The sequence below is a fragment of the Vicugna pacos genome, unplaced genomic scaffold (assembly GCF_048564905.1).
Source record: "Vicugna pacos unplaced genomic scaffold, VicPac4 scaffold_14, whole genome shotgun sequence".
Taxonomy (NCBI): Eukaryota; Metazoa; Chordata; class Mammalia; order Artiodactyla; family Camelidae; genus Vicugna; species Vicugna pacos.
The window spans coordinates 2,057,143-2,079,312 of NW_027328735.1; positions in this window are offsets into that span (position 1 = coordinate 2,057,143).

Genomic DNA, 22,170 nt, shown 5'->3' on the forward strand with positions numbered 1-22,170 from the left:
CAAAATTCTAAATTCAGTATTCTGTATTCTATATTCTATATTCTGTGTTCTGCATTCCATGATCTAAATTCTGACTTCTTTATTGTCTTTTATATATTCTATAATTTGTGTTGTTCTTACTATATTCCATATTCTATATTCTGCAGTTCGTATTCTATGTTATATATTCTGTGTTTTACATTCTATATTCGAAATTCTATATTCAGTATTCTGTATTCTATAATCTAAATTCTGTGTTCTGCATTCAATTTTCTATATTCTGTGTTTTATATTCTGTACTCTATTCTATATAATGTGTTTTTCATTCTATTTTCTACATACTATTGTCTGCATTCTGTATTCTATATTCTATATTGTGTGATCTACATTCTATGTTTTAAATACTATATTCGGTATTCTGTATTCAATATACTAAATTTTGTGTTCTGCATTCCATGTTATAAATTCCGGTTTCTACATTCTCAATTCTATATTCTATATTCTGTGTTCTACATTATATATTCTAAATTCTATTTTTTGTATTTATATTCTATATTCAAAATTCTGTGTTCTGCATTTTATACTCTAAATACTATATTTTGCCTTCCATATTGTATATTCTAAATTTTGAATTCTAAATTCTGAAATCTAAATTTTATATTCAGTATTCTGTTTTCTATATTCTAAATTCTGTGTTCTGCATTCTATGTTCTAAATACTATATTCAGTATTCTGTATTGTATATTCTAAATTCTGTGTTTGCATCCCATGTTCTAAATTCTGGATTCTATATTTTTATTCTATATTCTATATTCTGTGTTCTACATTATATATTCTAAATTCTATATTCAGTAGTCTGTTTTCTATAGTCTAAAATCTGTGATCTGCATTCTATGTTCTAATTTGTATATTCAGTATTCTGTATTCTATATTCTAAATTGTGTGTTCTGCATTCCATGTTCTAAATTCTGGGTTCTATATTCTCTAATCTATATTCTATATTCTGTGTTCTACATTCTATATTCTAAATTCTATATTCAGTATTCTGTATCCTATATTCTAAATTCTGTGTTTTGCTTTCCAAATTCTTAATTCTATATTCGGTATTCTGTATTCTATATTCTAAATCCTGTGTTCTGCATTCCGTGTTCTAAATTCCTGTTTCTATATTCTCTATACTATATCCTATATCCTGTGTTCTAAATTCTGTATTCTAAATTCTATATTCAGCATTCTGTATTCTATATTCTATATTGTGTGTTCTTCATTCTATTCTCTACATACTATATTTTGCATTCCGTATTCTATATTCTATATTCTGTGTTCTACATTTTACATTCTAAATCCTTTATTCAGTATTCTGTACTCTATAGTCTAAATTCTGTCTTCTGCATTCAATATTCTAAATTCCATATTCATTATTATGTATTCTATATTCTAAATTCTGTGTTCCTCATTCAATATTCTATATTGTGGAGTCTATATTCTCTTTTCTATATTCAATATTCTATGTTCTTCAGTCTAAATTCTAAATTCTATATTCAGTATTCTGTATTCTATATTCTAAACTCTGTGTTCTGCATTCCATGTTCTAAATTCTATATTCAGTATTCTGCATTCTATATTCTAAATTCTGTGTTCTGCATTTTATGTTCAAAATTCTTTATTCAGTGTTCTGTATTCTATTTTCTAAATTCTCTGTTCTACAAACCATGTTCTAAATTCTGGATTCTATATTCTCTATTCTCTATTCTATATTGTGTGTTCTTCATTCTATACTCTACATACTATATTTTGCATTCCGTATCCTATATTCTAAATTTTGAGTTCTAAATTCTAAATTCTAAATTCTATATTCAGTATTCTGTTTTCAATATTCTAAACTCTGTGTTCTGCGTTCCATGTTCTATATTCTATTTTCAGTATTCTATACACTATATTCTAAATTTTGTGTTCATCATTCTAGTTCAAACTTCTATATTCAGTACTCTGTATTGTATAATCTAAATTCTGTGTTTGCATCACATATTCTAAATTCTGGATTCTATATTTTCGATTCTATATTCTATATTCTGTGTTCTGCATTCTATATTCTGTATTCTATATTCTGCATTCCGTATTCTATATTCTATATTCTGTGTTCAACATTCTATATTCTAAATTCTATATTCAGTATTATGTATTGTATATTCTAAATTTTGTGTTTGAGTCCCATGTTCTACATTCTGGATTCTATATTTTCGATTCTATTTTCTGTGTTCTGTATTCTATATTCTATAATCTATATCTGCATTCCGTATTCTATATTCTATATTCTGTGTTCTACATTCTATAATCTAAATTCTATATTCAGTATTCTGTTTTCTATATTCTAAACTCTGTTTTCTGCATTTCATGATCTAAATTCTGAGTTCTCTATTCTCTATTCTATATTCTGTGTTCTGCATTCTATTTTCTAAATTCTATATTCAGTATTCTGTATTGTATATTCTAAATTCTGTGTTCTGCATTCCAACTTCTTAAATCTATGTACAGTATTGTGTATTCTATAATCTATATTCTGTGTACTTCATTCTATAATCTGTATTCTATATTCAGAATTATGTATTCTATATACTAAATTCTGTGTTCAGCATTCCATTTCTAAATAAAGGGTTCTATATTCCCTTTTATATATTCTATATTTTGTGTTCTTCATTCTATATTCCAAATTCCAATTTCTGCATTCCATATTCCATATTCTATATTCTGTGTTCTACATTCTATATTCTAAATTCTATATTCTGTATTGTGTATTATATATTTAATTCTGTGTTCTGCATTTTATGTTCTAAATCCTGGGTTCTATATTCTGTATACTATATTCTATATTCTGTGTTCTACATTCTATATTCTAAACTCTATATTCAGTATTCTTTATTCTATATTCTAAATTCTATGTTCTGCATTCCATGTTCTATATACTATATTCAGTATTCTGTATTCTATATTCTAAATTCTGTGTTCTGCATTATATGTTCTAAATTCTATATACAGTATTCTATATTCTATTTCCTAAATTCTGTGTTCTGCATTCCATGTTCTAAATTCTGGGTTCTATATACTCTATTCTATATTCTATAGTGTTTGTTCTTCATTCCATATTCTCCATACTAAATTTTGCATTCCGTATTCTATATTCTAAATTGTGTGTTCTAAATTCTAAATTCAAAATTCTATATTCAGTATTCTGTTTTCTATATTCTAATTCCTGTGTTCTGCATTCCATGTTCTATACTCTATTTTCAGTATTCTATATTCTATATCTAAATTCTGTGTTCTGCATTGTATTTTCTAAATTCTATATTCAGTATTATGTATTATGTATTCTAAATTCTGTGTTTGCATTCCATGTTCTAAATACTGGATTCTATATTCTGTATTCTGTGTTCTACATTCTATGTTCTAAATTCTATATTTAGTATTCTGTATTCTATTTTCTAAATTCTGTGTTGTGCATTCCATGTTCTAATTTCTATATTCAGTATTCTCTATTCTGTATTATAATTCTGTGTTCTACTTTCAATGATCTAAATTCTATATTCAGTAATCTGTATTCTATATTCTAAATTCTGTGTTCTGCATTCCATGTTCTAAATTCTGTGTCCTATATTCTCTATTCTATGTTCTAAATTCTATATTTAGTATTCAGTATTATATATTCTAAATTCTGTGTTCTGCATTCTGTGTTCTTAATACTGGATTCTACATTCTCTATGCTAAATTCTATATGCTGTGTTCTAAATTCTATATTCTAAATTCTATATTCAGTATTCTGTATCCTGTATTGTAAATTCTGTTATGTGCAATCCATGTTCTAATTTCTATATTCAGTATTCTGAATTCTGTATTCTAAATTCTGTGTTCTACATTCGATGTTCTTAATTCTATATTCAGTATTTTTTAGTCTATATTCTAAATTCTGTGTTCTACATTTCATGTTCTAAATCTTGGGTTCTGTATTCTGTTATCCACATTCTATATTTTGTGTTCTTCATTATATATTCTAAATATTATGTTCAGTATTTTGTATTATATATTTAAATTCTGTGTTCTGCATTCCATTACTAAATTCTAGGTTCTATATTCTCTTTTATATATTCAATATTTTGTGTTCTTAATTCTATATTCTACATTCTATATTCTGCATTCATTTTCTATATTCTATATTCTGTGTTCAATATTCTGTATTCTAATTCCTATATTCAGTATTATGTATTCTATATTTTGAATTCTGTGTTCTACATTCTGTATTGAAATTCTAAATTCAGTATTCTTTATTCTATATTCTAAATTCTGTGTTCTTCATTCCATGATCTAAATTCTGCCTTCTATATTCTCTTTTTTATATTCTATATTCTGTGTTCTTCATTCTATATTCCACATTCTATATTCTGCATTCCGTATTCTATATTGTATGTTCTGTGTTTTACATTCTATATTCTTTATTCTATATTTAGTATTCTGTATTCTATAATCTAAATTCTGTGTTATGCATTCCATGATCTATAATCTGGGTTCTATATTCTCTACTCTATTTTATATTGTGTGATCTTCATTCTATATTCTTCATACTATATTCTGCATTCCGTATTCTATATTCTATATTATGTGTTCTACATTCTATATTCTAAATTCTATATTCTGTATTCTGTATTCTAAATCCTAAATTCTGTGTTCTGCATTCCAATTTCTAAATTCTGTGTTCTGCATTCCATGTACTAAATTATGTGTTCTATATTCTCTGTTCTCTATTCTATATTCTGTGTTCTACATTCTATATTCTAAATACTATATTCAGTATTCTGTGTTCTATATTCTAAATTCTGTGTTCTGCATTCCATGTTCTAAATTCTGGGTTCTATACACTCTATTCTATATTCTGTCTTCTACAATCTATATTCTGTAGTCTATATTCTTCAATCCGTATACTATATTCTATATTCTGTGTTCTACAATCTATATTCTAAATTCTATATTCAGGATTTTTATTCTATATTCTAAATTCTATGTTCTGCATTTCATGTTCTAAATTCTGTATTCAGTATTCTGCTTTCTGTATTCTAAATTCTGTGTTCTGCGTCATATATTCTTAATTCTATATTCATTATTCTGCATTCTATAATCTAAATTCTGTGTTCTGCATTCCACTTTCTATATTCTGGTTTCTATATTCTCTACTCTATTTTATATTTTGTGTTCTACATTCTATATTCTACACACTATATTCTGCATTCCATATTCTATATTCTATATTATGTGTTCTACATTCTATATTCTAAATTCAATATTCTGTATTCTGTATTCTAAATTCTAAATTCTGTGTTCTGAATTCCATGTTCTAAATTCTATATTCAGTATACTGTATTCTATATTCTTAATTCTGTGTTCTAAATTCCATGTTATAAATTCTGTATTCTGTATTCTGTATTACATATTCTTTATTCTGTGTTCTAAATTCTATATTCTGAATTCTATATTCTGCATTCCATATTATATATTGTATATTCTGTGTTCTACATTCTATATTCTAAATTTTATATTCAGTATTCTGTATTCTATATTCTAAATTCTGTGTTATGCATTCCAAGTTCTAAATCCTATATTAAGTATCCTGTATACTATATTCTATATTCTGTGTTCTACATTCTATGTTCAAAATTCTATATTCAGAATTCGGTATTCTATATTCTAAATTCTGTGTTCAGCATTCCATACTCTAAATTCTGTGTTCTATATTCCCTATTTTCTATTCTATATTTTGTTCTTCATTCTATACTCTACATACTATATTTTGCATTCGATTCTATATTCTAAATTCTGAGTTCTTAATTTTAATGCTAAACTCTATATTCAGTATTCTGTTTTCTATATTCTAAATTCTGTTTTCTGCATTCCATGTTCTATATTCTATTTTCAGTATTCTATATTCTATAATCTAAATTCTGTGTTCTGCAATCCATGTTCTAAATTCTTTGTTCTGTATTCTGTTTTCCATATTCTATATTCTTTGTTCTACATTCTATATACAGTTTTCTATATTCTGCATTCCGTATTCTATATTCTATATTCTGTGTTCTTCATTATATATTCTAAATTGTATATACACTATTCCGTATTCTATATTCTAAATTCTGTGTTCGGCATTCCATTACTTAATTCTAAGTTCTATATTCTATTTTTTATATTCTTTATTTTGTGTTCTTCATTCTATATTCTACAATTTATATTCTGCCTTCATTTTCTATATTCTATGTTCTGTGTTCTATATTCTGTATTCTAAATTCTATATTCAGTATTCTGTATTATATATTCTGAATTCTCTGTTCTACATTCTATATTCAAAATTCTAAATTCAGGATTCTGTATTCTATATTCTAAATTCTGTGTTATGATTTCCATGTTCTAAATTCTGAATTCTATATACTCTATGCTATATTCTATATTCTGTGTTCTACATTCTATATTCTAAATTCTGTATTCAGTATTCTGTATTCTATATTCTAAATTCTGTGTTCTGCATTCTATGTTCTAAACTGTATATTCATATTTCTGTGTTCTATATTCTAAATTCTGTGTTCTGCATTCCTTATTCTAAATTCTGGGTTCTGTATTCTGTTTTCCATGTTCTATATTCTGTGTTCTACATTCTATATTCTGTATTCTATATTCTGAATTCCAAAATCTACAGTCTATATTCTGTGTTCTACATTCTATATGCTTAATTCTATATTCAGTATTCATATTCTATTTTCTAAATTCTGTGTTCTGCATTCGATGTGCTAAATTCTGTATTCTATAATCTGTATTCTATGTTCTGTGTTCTACAGTCTATATTCTAAATTCTATATTCAGTATTCTGTATTGTATATTCTAAATTCTGTGTTCTGCATTCCATGTTCTAAATTCTTGGTTCTATATTCTCTACACTATACTATTTTTTATGTTTTTCATTCTATATTCTACATACTATATGCTGCATTCCGTTTTATATATGTTATATTATGTGTTCTACATTCTGTGTTCTAAATTCTATATTCTGTATTCTGTATTGTATATTCTAAATTCTGTGTTCTGCATTTCATGTTCTAAATCCTGGGTTCTATAATCTCTATTCTATATTCTGTGTTCTGTGTTCTACATTCTATATTCTAAATTCTATATTCAGTATTCTTTATTCTATGTTCTAAATTCTATGTTCTGCATTCTATGTTCTATATTCTATATTCAGTATTCTGTATTCTATATTCTAAGTTCTGTGTTCTGCATTCCATGTTCTATATTCTGTGTTCTATATACTCTATTCTATATTCTATATTGTGTGTTCTTCATTCCATAATCAACATACTAAATTTTGCATTCCTTATCCTATATTCTAAATTCTGTGTTCTAAATTCTAAATTCTAAATTTTATATTCAGTATTCTGTTTTCTATATCCTAAATTCTGTGTTCTGCATTCCATGTTCTATATTCTAATTTCAGTATTCTATATTCTATATCTAAATTCTGTGTTCTGCATTCTATGATCTAAATTCTATATTCAGTATTCTGTATTCTATATTCTAAGTTCTGTGTTCTGAATTCCATGTTCTAAATTTTGGGTTCTGTATTCTCTACTGTATATACTAAAATCCGTGTTCTGCATTCTATGTTCTAAATTCTTTATTCAGTATTTTGTATTCTATATTCTAAAGTCTGTGTTCTGCATTCCATGTCCTAAATTTTGGGTTCTGTATTCTGTTTTCCATATTCTATATTTTGTGTTCTACATTCTATATTCTAAATTCTATATTCCGTATTCTATATTCTACATTATAAATTCTGTGTTCTGCATTCCATGATCAAAATTCTGGCTTCTGTATTCTCTTTTATATATCCTATATTTTGTGTTGTTCTTTCTATATTCCACATTCCATATTCTGCATACGGTATTGTATATTTTATATTCTGTGTTTTACATTCTATATTCGAAATTCTATATTCAGTATTCATTATTCTATATTCTAAACTCTGTTTTCTGCATTCCATGTTCTAAATTCTGAGTTCTATATTCTCTACTCTATTCTATATTGTGTTTTTTCATTCTATATTCTGCATACTGTAGTCTGCATTCCGTATTCTATATTCTATATTATGTGTTCTTCATTCTATATTCTAAATTCTATATCCAGTATTCTGTATTCTATATATTTTATTCTGAGTATTATATGCTATATTCTAAATTCTATAACCAGTATTCTGTATTCTATATTCTAAATTCTGTGTTGTACATCCCATGTTCTAAATTCTGGTTTCTATATTCTCTATTCTATATTCTGTGTTATTCATTCTATATTCTAAATTCTATATTCAGTATTCTGTATTCTATATCCTAAATTCTGTGTTCTGCATTCCATGTTCAAAATTCTGTGTTCTATATTCTACTTTCTAAATTCTATATTGCGTGTTCTTCATTCTATACTCTACATACTATATTTTGCATTCCGTATACTATATGCTAAATTCTGTGTTCTAAATTCTAAATTTTAATTCTATATTCAGTATTCTATATTCTATATACTTAATTCTTTGTTCTGCATTCTATGTTCTAAATTCTATATTCAGTATTCTGTATTCTATTTTATAATTTCATTGTTCTGAATTTCATGTTCTAAATTCTGGATTCTATATTCTATATTCTGTGTTCTACATTTTACATTCTAAATCCTATATTCAGTATTCTGTATTCTATAGTCTAAATTCAGTCTTCTGCATTCAATATTCTAAATTCCATATTCATTATTATGTATTCTATATTCTAAATTCTGTGTTCGGCATTCCATTATTAAATTCTAAGTTCTATATTCTCTTTTTTATATTCTTTATTTTGTGTTCAACATTCTATATTCAACATTCTATATTCTGCATTCATTTTCAATATTCTATGTTCTGTGTTCTATATTCTGTATTCTAAATTCTATATTCAGTATTCTGTATTCTATATTCTGAATTCTCAGTTTTACATTCTATATTCAAAATTCTAAACTCAGTATTCTGTATTCTATAGTCTAAATTCTGTGTCCTGCATTCCATGTTCTAAATTCTGACTTCTCTATTCTCTATTCTCTATTCTATATTTTGTGTTCTTCAAGCTATATTCCACATTCTATATTCGGCATTCCATATACTATATTCTATATTCTGTGTTTTACATTCTATATTCTAAATTCTATATTCATTATTCTCTATTCTATAATCTAAAATCTGTGTTCTGCATTTCATGTTCAAAATTCTGTGTTCTATATTCTTTAGTCTATTCAATATTGTGTTTTTCATTCTATATTCTACATACTATAGTCTGCATTCCGTATTGTATATTCAATATTATGTGTTCTTCGTTCTATATCCTAAATTCTATATTCTGTATTCTCTATTCTATATTATAAATTCTGTGTTCTGCATTCCATGTTCTAAAATCTGGGCTCTATATTCTCTTTCTATATTCTGTATTCTGTGTTCTACATTCTATATTCTAAATGCTATATTCTGTGTTCTGTATTCTAAATTCTGAATTCTGTGTTCTGCATTCTATGTTCAAAATTATATATTCATCATTCTGTATTTAATATTCTAAATTCTGTGTTCTAAATTCCATGTTATAAATTCTGTTCTCTGTATTCTGTATTCCATATTCTATATTCTGTGTTCAAAATTGTATATTCTGTATTCTATATTCTGCATTCCGTATTATATATTGTATATTCTGTGTTCTACATCGTATATTCAAAATTCTATATTCAGTATTCTGTATTCTATATTCTAAATTCTGTGTTATGCATTCCAAGTTCTAAATTCTATATTAAGTATCCTGTATACTATATTCTAAATTCTATGTACTGCATTTCATGTTCTAAATTCTATATTCATTATTCTGTATTCTATAATCTAAATTCTGTGTTCTGCATTCCATTTTCTATATTCTGGGTTCTGTATTCTGTTTTCCATATTCTATATTCTTTGTTCTATATTCTATATACTGTATTCTATATTCTGCATTCCGTATTCTATATTCTGTGTTCTTCATTATATATACTAAATTGTATATACACTATTCCGTATTCTATATTCTAAATTCTGTGTTCGGCATTCCATTACTATATTCTAAGTTCTATATTCTATTTTATATATTCTTTATTTTGTGTTCTTCATTCTATATTCTACAATCTATATTCTGCATTCATTTTCTATATTCTATGTTCTGTGTTCTATATTCTGTATTCTAAATTCTATATTCAGTATTCATTATTCTATATTCTGAATTCTCAGTTCTACATTCTATATTCAAAATTCTAAATTCAGTATTCTGTATTCTATATTCTAAATTCAGTGTCCTGCATTCCATGTTCTGAATTCTGGCTTCTATATTCTCTATTCTCTATTATATATTTTGTGTTCTTCATTCAATATTCCACATTCTATATTCTGCATTCGGTATACTATATTCTATATTCTGAGTTTTACATTCTATATTCTAAATTCTATATTAAGTATTCTGTATTATATAATCTAAATTCTGTATTCTGCATTCCATGTTCTAAATTCTGAGTTATATATTCTCTTCTCTATTCTATATTTTGTGTTTATCATTCTATATTCTACATACTATGTTCTGCATTCCGTATTCTATATTCCATACTATATGCTCTACTTTCTGTATTCTAAACTCTATATTCAGTATTTAGTATTCTATATTCTAATTTCTGTGTTCTGCATTATATGTTCTAAATTCAATATTCAGGATTCTGTATTCTATTTTCTAAATTCTGTGTTATGCTTTCCATGTTCTAAATTATGGATTGTATATTCTCTATGCTATATTCTATATTCTGTGTTCAAAATTCTATATTCAAAATTCTGTGTTCAGTATTCTGTATTCTATATTCTAAATTCTGTGTTCATCATTCTATGTTCTGCATTCTATATTCATTATTCTGTATTGTATATTCTAAATTTTGTGTTCTGCAATCCATATTCTAAATTCTGGGTTCTGTATTCTGTTTTCCATGTTCTATATTCTTGTTCTACATTCTATGTTCTGTATTCTATATTCTGCATTCCGAATTCTACATTCTATATTCTGTGTACTACATTCTATATTCTAAATTCTATATTAGGTATTCATATTCTATATACTAAATTCTGTGTTCTGCATTCCATGTGCTAAACTCTGGATTCTATATTCTCTATTCTGTATTCTGTGTTCTACATACTATATTCTAAATTCTATATTCAGTATTCTGTATTGTATGTTCTAAATTCTGTGTTCTGTATTCCATGATCTAAATTCTGGCTTCTATATACTCTATTATATATTCTATATTTTGTGTTGTTCTTTCTATATTCCACATTGTTTATTCTTCATACGGTATTCTATATTATATATTCTGTGTTTTACATTCTATTTTCGAAATTCTATATTCAGTATTCTGTATTCTAAAATCTAAACTATGTGTTCTGCATTCCATGTTCTTAATTCTGGGTTCTATATTCTCTTTTCTATATTCTATATTTTGTGTTCCACATTCTTTATTCTAAATTCTATATTCAGGATTCTTTATTCTATATTCTAAATTTTATGTTCTGCATTCCATGTACTAATTTCTATATTCAGTATTTTGTATTTTATATACTAAATTGGGTGTTCTGCATTCTATGTTCTAAATTCTATATTCAGTATTCTATATTCTATTTTCAATATTCAGTGTTCGGCATATCATATTGTAAATTCTGTATTTTATATTCTATATTCTGTGTTCTACATTCTATATTCCCAATTCTATATTCAGTATTTTGTATTCTATAGTGTAAATTCTGTGTTCTGCCTTACAAGTTCTAAATTCGGGGTTCTGTATTCTGTTTTCCATATTCTATATTCTGTGTTCTACATTTTATATTCTGTATGCTATATTCTGCATTCCGTATTCTATATTCTATATTCTGTGTTCTAAATTCTATATTTTAAATTGTATATTCAGTATTCTGTATTCTATATTCTAAATTCTGTGTTCTGCATTCCATGTTCTAAATTCTGTGTCCTATATTCTCTATTCTATTCTACATTTTGTGTTTTTCATTCTATATTCTACATACTATATTCTGCATTCCGTATTCACTATTCTATATTATGTGTTCTACATTCTATTTTCTAAATTCTAAATTCTGTATTCTGTATTCTTTATACTAAATTCTGTGCTCTGCATCCCATGTTCTAATTTCTGGGTTGTGTATTATGTTTTCCATATTCTATATTCTGTGTTCTACATTCTATATACTGTATTCTATATTCTGCATTCCGTATTCTGTATTGTATATTCTGTGTTCACCATTATATATTCTAAATTCTATATTCACTATTCCGTATTCTATATTCTAAATTCTGTGTTCGGCATTCCATTACTAAATTCTAAGTTCTATATTCTCTATTTTATATTCTTTATATTGTGTTCTGCATTCTATATTCTGCATTCATTTTCTATGTTCTATGTTCTGTGTTTTATATTCTGTATTCTAAATTCTATATTCAGTATTCTGTATTCTATAGTCTGAATTCTCTGTTCTACGTTCTATATTCAAAATTCTTAATTCAGTATTCTGTATTCTATATTCTAAATTCTGTGTCCTGCATTCCATATTCTAAATTCTGGCTTCTATATTCTCTATTATATATTCTATATTTTCTGTTCTTCATTCTATATTCCACATTCTATATTCTGAATTCCGTATACTATATTCTATATTCTGTGTTTTACATTCTATATTCTAAATTCTATATTCAGTATTCTGTATTCTATAATCTAAATTCTGTGTTCTGCATTCCATGTTCTAAATTTTGGGTTCTGTATTCTGTTTTCCATATTCTATATTTTGTGTTCTACATTCTATATTCAAAATTCTATATTCAGTATTTTGTATTATATATTTAAATTCTGTGTTCTGCATTCCATTACTAAATTCTAGGTTCTATATTCTCTTTTATATATTCAATATTTTGTGTTCTTATTTCTATATTCTACATTCTATATTCTGCATTCATTTTCCATATTCTATGTTCTGTGTTCTATATTCTGTATTCTAATTCCTATATTCAGTATTCTGTATTCTATATTCTGAATTCGGTGTTCTACATTCTATATTCAAAATTCTAAATTCAGTATTCTGTATTCTATATTCTAAATTCAGTGTCCTGCATTCCATGTTCTGAATTCTGGCTTCTATATTCTCTATTCTCTATTATATATTTTGTGTTCTTCATTCAATATTCCACATTCTATATTCTGCATTCGGTATACTATATTCTATATTCTGTGTTTTACATTCTATATTCTAAATTCTATATTAAGTATTCTGTATTATATAATCTAAATTCTGTATTCTGCATTCCATGTTCTAAATTCTGAGTTATATATTCTCTTCTCTATTCTATATTTTGTGTTTATCATTCTATATTCTACATACTATGTTCTGCATTCCGTATTCTATATTCCATACTATAGGCTCTACTTTCTGTATTCTAAACTCTATATTCAGTATTTAGTATTCTATATTCTAATTTCTGTGTTCTGCATTATATGATCTAAATTCAATATTCAGGATTCTGTATTCTATTTTCTAAATTCTGTGTTATGCATTCCATGTTCTAAATTATGGATTGTATATTCTCTATGCTATATTCTATATTCTGTGTTCAAAATTCTATATTCAAAATTCTGTGTTCAGTATTCTGTATTCTATATTCTAAATTCTGTGTTCATCATTCTATGTTCTGCATTCTATATTCATTATTCTGTATTGTATATTCTAAATTTTGTGTTCTGCAATCCATATTCTAAATTCTGGGTTCTGTATTCTGTTTTCCATGTTCTATATTCTTGTTCTACATTCTATGTTCTGTATTCTATATTCTGCATTCCGAATTCTACATTCTATATTCTGTGTACTACATTCTATATTCTAAATTCTATATTAGGTATTCATATTCTATATACTAAATTCTGTGTTCTGCATTCCATGTGCTAAACTCTGGATTCTATATTCTCTATTCTGTATTCTGTGTTCTACATACTATATTCTAAATTCTATATTCAGTATTCTGTATTGTATGTTCTAAATTCTGTGTTCTGTATTCCATGATCTAAATTCTGGCTTCTATATACTCTATTATATATTCTATATTTTGTGTTGTTCTTTCTATATTCCACATTCTTTATTCTTCATACGGTATTCTATATTATATATTCTGTGTTTTACATTCTATTTTCGAAATTCTATATTCAGTATTCTGTATTCTAAAATCTAAACTATGTGTTCTGCATTCCATGTTCTTAATTCTGGGTTCTATATTCTCTTTTCTATATTCTATATTTTGTGTTCCACATTCTTTATTCTAAATTCTATATTCAGGATTCTTTATTCTATATTCTAAATTTTATGTTCTGCATTCCATGTACTAATTTCTATATTCAGTATTTTGTATTTTATATACTAAATTGGGTGTTCTGCATTCTATGTTCTAAATTCTATATTCAGTATTCTATATTCTATTTTCAATATTCAGTGTTCGGCATATCATATTGTAAATTCTGTATTTTATATTCTATATTCTGTGTTCTACATTCTATATTCCCAATTCTATATTCAGTATTTTGTATTCTATAGTGTAAATTCTGTGTTCTGCCTTACAAGTTCTAAATTCGGGGTTCTGTATTCTGTTTTCCATATTCTATATTCTGTGTTCTACATTTTATATTCTGTATGCTATATTCTGCATTCCGTATTCTATATTCTATATTCTGTGTTCTAAATTCTATATTTTAAATTGTATATTCAGTATTCTGTATTCTATATTCTAAATTCTGTGTTCTGCATTCCATGTTCTAAATTCTGTGTCCTATATTCTCTATTCTATTCTACATTTTGTGTTTTTCATTCTATATTCTACATACTATATTCTGCATTCCGTATTCACTATTCTATATTATGTGTTCTACATTCTATTTTCTAAATTCTAAATTCTGTATTCTGTATTCTTTATACTAAATTCTGTGCTCTGCATCCCATGTTCTAAATTCTGGGTTGTGTATTATGTTTTCCATATTCTATATTCTGTGTTCTACATTCTATATACTGTATTCTATATTCTGCATTCCGTATTCTGTATTGTATATTCTGTGTTCACCATTATATATTCTAAATTCTATATTCACTATTCCGTATTCTATATTCTAAATTCTGTGTTCGGCATTCCATTACTAAATTCTAAGTTCTATATTCTCTATTTTATATTCTTTATATTGTGTTCTGCATTCTATATTCTGCATTCATTTTCTATGTTCTATGTTCTGTGTTTTATATTCTGTATTCTAAATTCTATTTCAGTATTCTGTATTCTATAGTCTGAATTCTCTGTTCTACGTTCTATATTCAAAATTCTTAATTCAGTATTCTGTATTCTATATTCTCAATTCTGTGTCCTGCATTCCATATTCTAAATTCTGGCTTCTATATTCTCTATTATATATTCTATATTTTCTGTTCTTCATTCTATATTCCACATTCTATATTCTGAATTCCGTATACTATATTCTATATTCTGTGTTTTACATTCTATATTCTAAATTCTATATTCAGTATTCTGTATTCTATAATCTAAATTCTGTGTTCTGCATTCCATGTTCTAAATTTTGGGTTCTGTATTCTGTTTTCCATATTCTATATTTTGTGTTCTACATTCTATATTCTAAATTCTATATTCAGTATTTTGTATTATATATTTAAATTCTGTGTTCTGCATTCCATTACTAAATTCTAGGTTCTATATTCTCTTTTATATATTCAATATTTTGTGTTCTTATTTCTATATTCTACATTCTATATTCTGCATTCATTTTCCATATTCTATGTTCTGTGTTCTATATTCTGTATTCTAATTCCTATATTCAGTATTCTGTATTCTATATTCTGAATTCGGTGTTCTACATTCTATATTCAAAATTCTAAATTCAGTATTCTGTATTCTATATTCTAAATTCTGTGTTCTGCATTCCATGATCTAAATTCTGGCTTCTAATTTCTCTTTTATATATTCTATATTTTGTGTTGTTCTTTCTATATTCCACATTCTATATTCTGAATACGGTATTCTATATTGAATATTCTGTGTTTTACATTCTATATTCGAAATTCTATATTCAATATTCTGTATTCTATAACCTAAACTCTGTATTCTGCATTCCATGTTCTAAATTCTGGGTTCTATATTCTCTAATCTATTCTATATTGTGTGTTTTTCATTGTATATTCTACATAGTATAGTCTGCATTCCGTATTCTATATTCTATATTATGTGTTCTTCATTCTATATTCTAAATTCCATATTCTCTATTCTGTATTCTATATTCTAAATTCTGTGTTGTGCATTCCATGATCTAAATTCTGGGTTCTATATTCTCTTTCTATATTCTATATTCTGTGTTCTTCATTCTATTTTCCACATTCTATATTCTGCATTCATTTCTATATTCTATATTCTGTGTTCTATATTCTGTATTCTAATTTCTATATTCAGTATTCTGTATTCTTTATTCTGAACTCTCTGTTCTTCATTCTATATTCAAAATTCTAAATTCAGTATTCTGTATTCTATATTCTAAATTCTGTATTTTGTATTCTATATTCTGTGTTCTACATTCAATTTTCTAAATTTTATATTCAGTATTCTGTATTCTATTTTCTATATTCTGTGTTCTGCATTCCATGATCTAAATTCTGGTTTCTATATTCTCTAAAATATATTCTATATTGTGTGTTCTTCATTCTATATTCCAGATTCAATATTCTGCATTCCGTATTCTACATTCTATATTCTGTGTTCTATATTCTATATTCTAAATTCTATATTCTTTATTCTGTATTCTATAGTCTAAATTCTGTGTTCTGCATTCCATGTTCTATATACTGGGTTGTGTATTCTGTTTTCCATATTCTATATTCTGTGTTCTGCATTCCATTCCTAAATTCTAGGTTCTATATTCTCTTTTATATATTCAATACTTTGTGTTCTTCATTCTATATTCTACATTTTATATTTTGCATTTATTCTCTATATTCTATATTCTGTATTCTAAATTCAATATTCAGTATTCTGTATTCTATATTCTGAATTCTCAGTTCTACATTCTATATTCAAAATTCTAAATTCAGTATTCTGTATTCTATATTCTATATTCTGTGTTCTGCATTCCATGATCTAAATTCTGACTTCTTTATTGTCTTTTATATATTCTATAATTTGTGTTGTTCTTACTATATTCCATATTCTATATTCTGCATTTCGTATTCTATGTTATATATTCTGTGTTTTACATTCTATATTCGAAATTCTATATTCAGTATTCTGTATTCTATAATCTAAATTCTGTGTTCTGCATTCCATTTTCTATATTCTGTGTTTTATATTCTGTACTCTATTCTATATAATGTGTTTTTCATTCTATTTTCTACATACTATTGTCTGCATTCTGTATTCTATATTCTATATTGTGTGATCTACATTCTATGTTTTAAATACTATATTCGGTATTCTGTATTCTATATTCTAAATTTTGTGTTCTGCATTCCATGTTATAAATTCCGGTTTCTACATTCTCAATTCTATATTCTATATTCTGTGTTCTACATTATATATTCTAAATTCTATTTTTTGTATTTATATTCTATATTCAAAATTCTGTGTTCTGCATTCCATGTTCTAAATTCGATATTAAGTATTCCGTATTCTGTATTCTAAATTCCGTGTTCTGCATTTATGTTCTAAATACGATATTCAGTGTTCTGTATTCTATTTTCTAAATTCTGTGTTCTACATTCCATGTTCTAAATTCTTTATTCTATATTCTCTATTATATATTCTATATTCTGTGTTCTTCATTTTATACTCTAAATACTATATTTTGCCTTCCATATTGTATATTCTAAATTTTGAATTCTAAATTCTGAATTCTAAATTTTATATTCAGTGTTCTGTATTCTATATTCTAAATTCTGTGTTCTACATTCCATGTTCTAAATTCTTTATTCTATATTCTCTATTATATATTCTATATTCTGTGTTCTTCATTTTATACTCTAAATACTATATTTTGCCTTCCATATTGTATATTCTAAATTTTGAATTCTAAATTCTGAAATCTAAATTTTATATTCAGTATTCTGTTTTCTATATTCTAAATTCTGTGTTCTGCATTCCATGTTCTATATTCTATTTTCAGTATTCTATATTCTAAATTCTGTGTTCTGCATTCTATGTTCTAAATTCATATTCAGTATTCTGTATTGTATATTCTAAATTCTGTGTTTGCATCCCATGTTCTAAATTCTGGATTCTATATTTTTATTCTATATTCTATATTCTGTGTTCTACATTCTATATTCTAAATTCTATATTCTGTATTGTGTATTCTATATTTAATTCTGTGTTCTGCATTTTATGTTCTAAATCCTGGGTTCTATATTCTGTATACTATATTCTATATTCTGTGTTCTACATTCTATATTCTAAACTCTATATTCAGTATTCTTTATTCTATATTCTAAATTCTATGTTCTGCATTCCATGTTCTATATACTATATTCAGTATTCTGTATTCTATATTCTAAATTCTGTGTTCTGCATTATATGTTCTAAATTCTATATACAGTATTCTGTATTCTATTTCCTAAATTCTGTGTTCTGCATTCCATGTTCTAAATTCTGGGTTCTATATACTCTATTGTATATTCTATAGTGTTTGTTCTTCATTCCATATTCTACATACTAAATTTTGCATTCCGTATTCTATATTCTAAATTCTGTGTTCTTAATTCTAAATTCAAAATTCTATATTCAGTATTCTGTTTTCTATATTCTAAATCCTGTGTTCTGCATTCCATGTTCTATATTCTATTTTCAGTATTCTATATTCTATATCTAAATTCTGTGTTCTGCATTCTATGTTCTAAATTCTATATTCAGTATTATGTATTATGTATTCTAAATTCTGTGTTTGCATTCCATGTTCTAAATACTGGAATCTATATTCTGTATTCTGTGTTCTACATTCTATATTCTGAATTCTATATTTAGTATTCTGTATTCTATTTTCTAAATTCTGTGTTGTGCATTCCATGTTCTAATTTCTATATTCAGTATTCTCTATTCTGTATTATAATTCTGTGTTCTACTTTCAATGATCTAAATTCTATATTCAGTAATCTATATTCTATATTCTAAATTCTGTGTTCTGCATTCCATGTTCTAAATTCTGTGTCCTATATTCTCTATTCTATGTTCTTAATTCTATATATAGTATTCAGTATTATATATTCTATATTCTGTGTTCTGCATTCTGTGTTCTTAATTCTGGTTTCTATATTCTCTATGCTAAATTCTATATGCTGTGTTCTAAATTCTATATTCTAAATTCTATATTCAGTATTCTGTATCCTGTATTGTAAATTCTGTTATGTGCAATCCATGTTCTAATTTCTATATTCAGTATTCTGAATTCTGTTTTCTAAATTCTGTGTTCTACATTCGATGTTCTAAATTCTATATTCAGTATTTTTTAGTCTATATTCTAAATTCTGTGTTCTGCATTTCATGTTCTAAATCTTGGGTTCTGTATTCTGTTATCCACATTCTATATTTTGTGTTCTTCATTATATATTCTAAATATTATATTCAGTATTTTGTATTATATATTTAAATTCTGTGTTCTGCATTCCATTACTAAATTCTAGGTTCTATATTCTCTTTTATATATTCAATATTTTGTGTTCTTAATTCTATATTCTACATTCTATATTCTGCATTCATTTTCTATATTCTATATTCTGTGTTCAATGTTCTGTATTCTAATTCCTATATTCAGTATTATGTATTCTATATTTTGAATTCTGTGTTCTACATTCTGTATTGAAATTCTAAATTCAGTATTCTTTTTTCTATATTCTAAATTCTGTGTTCTTCATTCCATGATCTAAATTCTGCCTTCTATATTCTCTTTTTTATATTCTATATTTTGTGTTGTTCTTTCTTTATTCCACATTCTATATTCTGCATACCGCATTCTATATTATACATTCTGTGTTTTACATTCTATATTCGAAATTCTATATTCAGTATTCTGTATACTATAATCTAAACTCTGTATTCTGCATTCCATGTTCTAAATTCTGGTTTCTATATTCTCTACTCTATTCTATATTTTGTGTTTTTCATTCTAGATTCTACATACTTTAGTCTGCATTCTGTATTCTATATTCTATATTATGTGTTCTTCATTCTATATTCTAAATTCTATATTCTGTATTCTGTATTCTATACTCTAAATTTTGTGTTCTGCAATCCATATTCTAAATTCTAGTTTCTGTATTCTGTTTTCCATGTTCTATATTCTGTGTTCTACATTCTATATTCTGTATTCTATATTCTGCATTCCGAATTCTAAATTCTATATTCTGTGTTCTGTATTCTATATTCTAAATTCTATTTTCAGTATTCATATTCTAATTTCTAAATTCTGTGTTCTGCAGTCCACGTGCTAAATTCTGGATTCTATATTCTCTATTCTGTATTCTGTGTTCTACATACTATATTCTTAATTCTATATTCAGTATTCTGTATTGTATATTCTAAATTCTGTGTTCTGCATTCCATGTTCTAAATTCTGGGTTCTGTATTCTGTTTTCCATTTTCTATATTCTGTGTTCTATAGTCAATATTCTTAATTGTATATACTGCATTCAGTATTCTATATTCTGTATTCTACATTCTATATTCGTAATTCTATATTCAGTATTCTGTATTCTATATTCTAAATTCTGTGTTCTGCATCCCATTTATAAATTCTGTGTTCTATATTCTGTTTTATTTATTCTATATTTTGTGTTCTTCATTCTATATTCCACATTCTATATTCTGAATTCCGTATTCTATATTGTATGTTCTGTGTTTTACATTCTATATTCTTTATTCTATATTTAGTATTCTGTATTCTATAATCTAAATTCTGTGTTATGCATTCCATGATCTATAATCTGTGTTCTATATTCTCTTCTCTATTTTATATTGTGTGATCTTCATTCTATATTCTTCATACTATATTCTGAATTCCGTATTCTATATTCTATATTATGTGTTCTACATTCTATATTCTAAATTCTATATTCTGTATTCTGTATTCTAAATCCTAAATTCTGTGTTCTGCATTCCATGTTCTAAATTATGTGTTCTATATTCTCTGTTTTCTATTCTATATTCTGTGTTCTACATTCTATATTCTAAATACTATATTCAGTATTCTGTGTTCTGTATTCTAAATTCTGTGTTCTGCATTCCATGTTCTAAATTCTGGGTTCTATACACTCTATTCTATATTCTGTGTTCTACATTCTATATTCTGTTGTCTATATTCTTCATTCCGTATACTCTATTCTATATTCTGTGTTCTACAATCTATATTCTAAATTCTATATTCAGTATTTTTATTCTATATTCTAAATTCTATGTTCTGCATTTCATGTTCTAAATTCTATATTCAGTATTCTGCTTTCTGTATTCTAAATTCTTATGTCTGCGTCATATATTCTTAATTCTATATTCATTATTCTGTATTCTATAATCTAAATTCTGTGTTCTGCATTCCACTTTCTATATTCTGGTTTCTCTATTCTCTACTCTATTTTATATTTTGTGTTCTTCATTCTATATTCTACACACTATATTCTGCATTCGTATTCTATATTCTATATTATGTGTTCTACATTCTATATTCAAAATTCAATATTCTGTATTCTGTATTCTTAATTCTATATTCAGTATTCTGTATTCTATATTCTGAATTCTGTGTTCTACATTCTATCTTCAAAATTTAAAATTCAGGATTCTGTATTCTATATTCTATATTCTGTGTTCTGCATTCCATGATCTAAATTCTGACTTCTATATTCTCTTTTATATATTCTATATTTTGTGTTGTTCTTTCTATATTCCACATTCTATATTCTGCATTCCGTATTCTATATTATATATTCTGTGTTTTACATTCTATATTCGAATTTCTATATTCCGTATT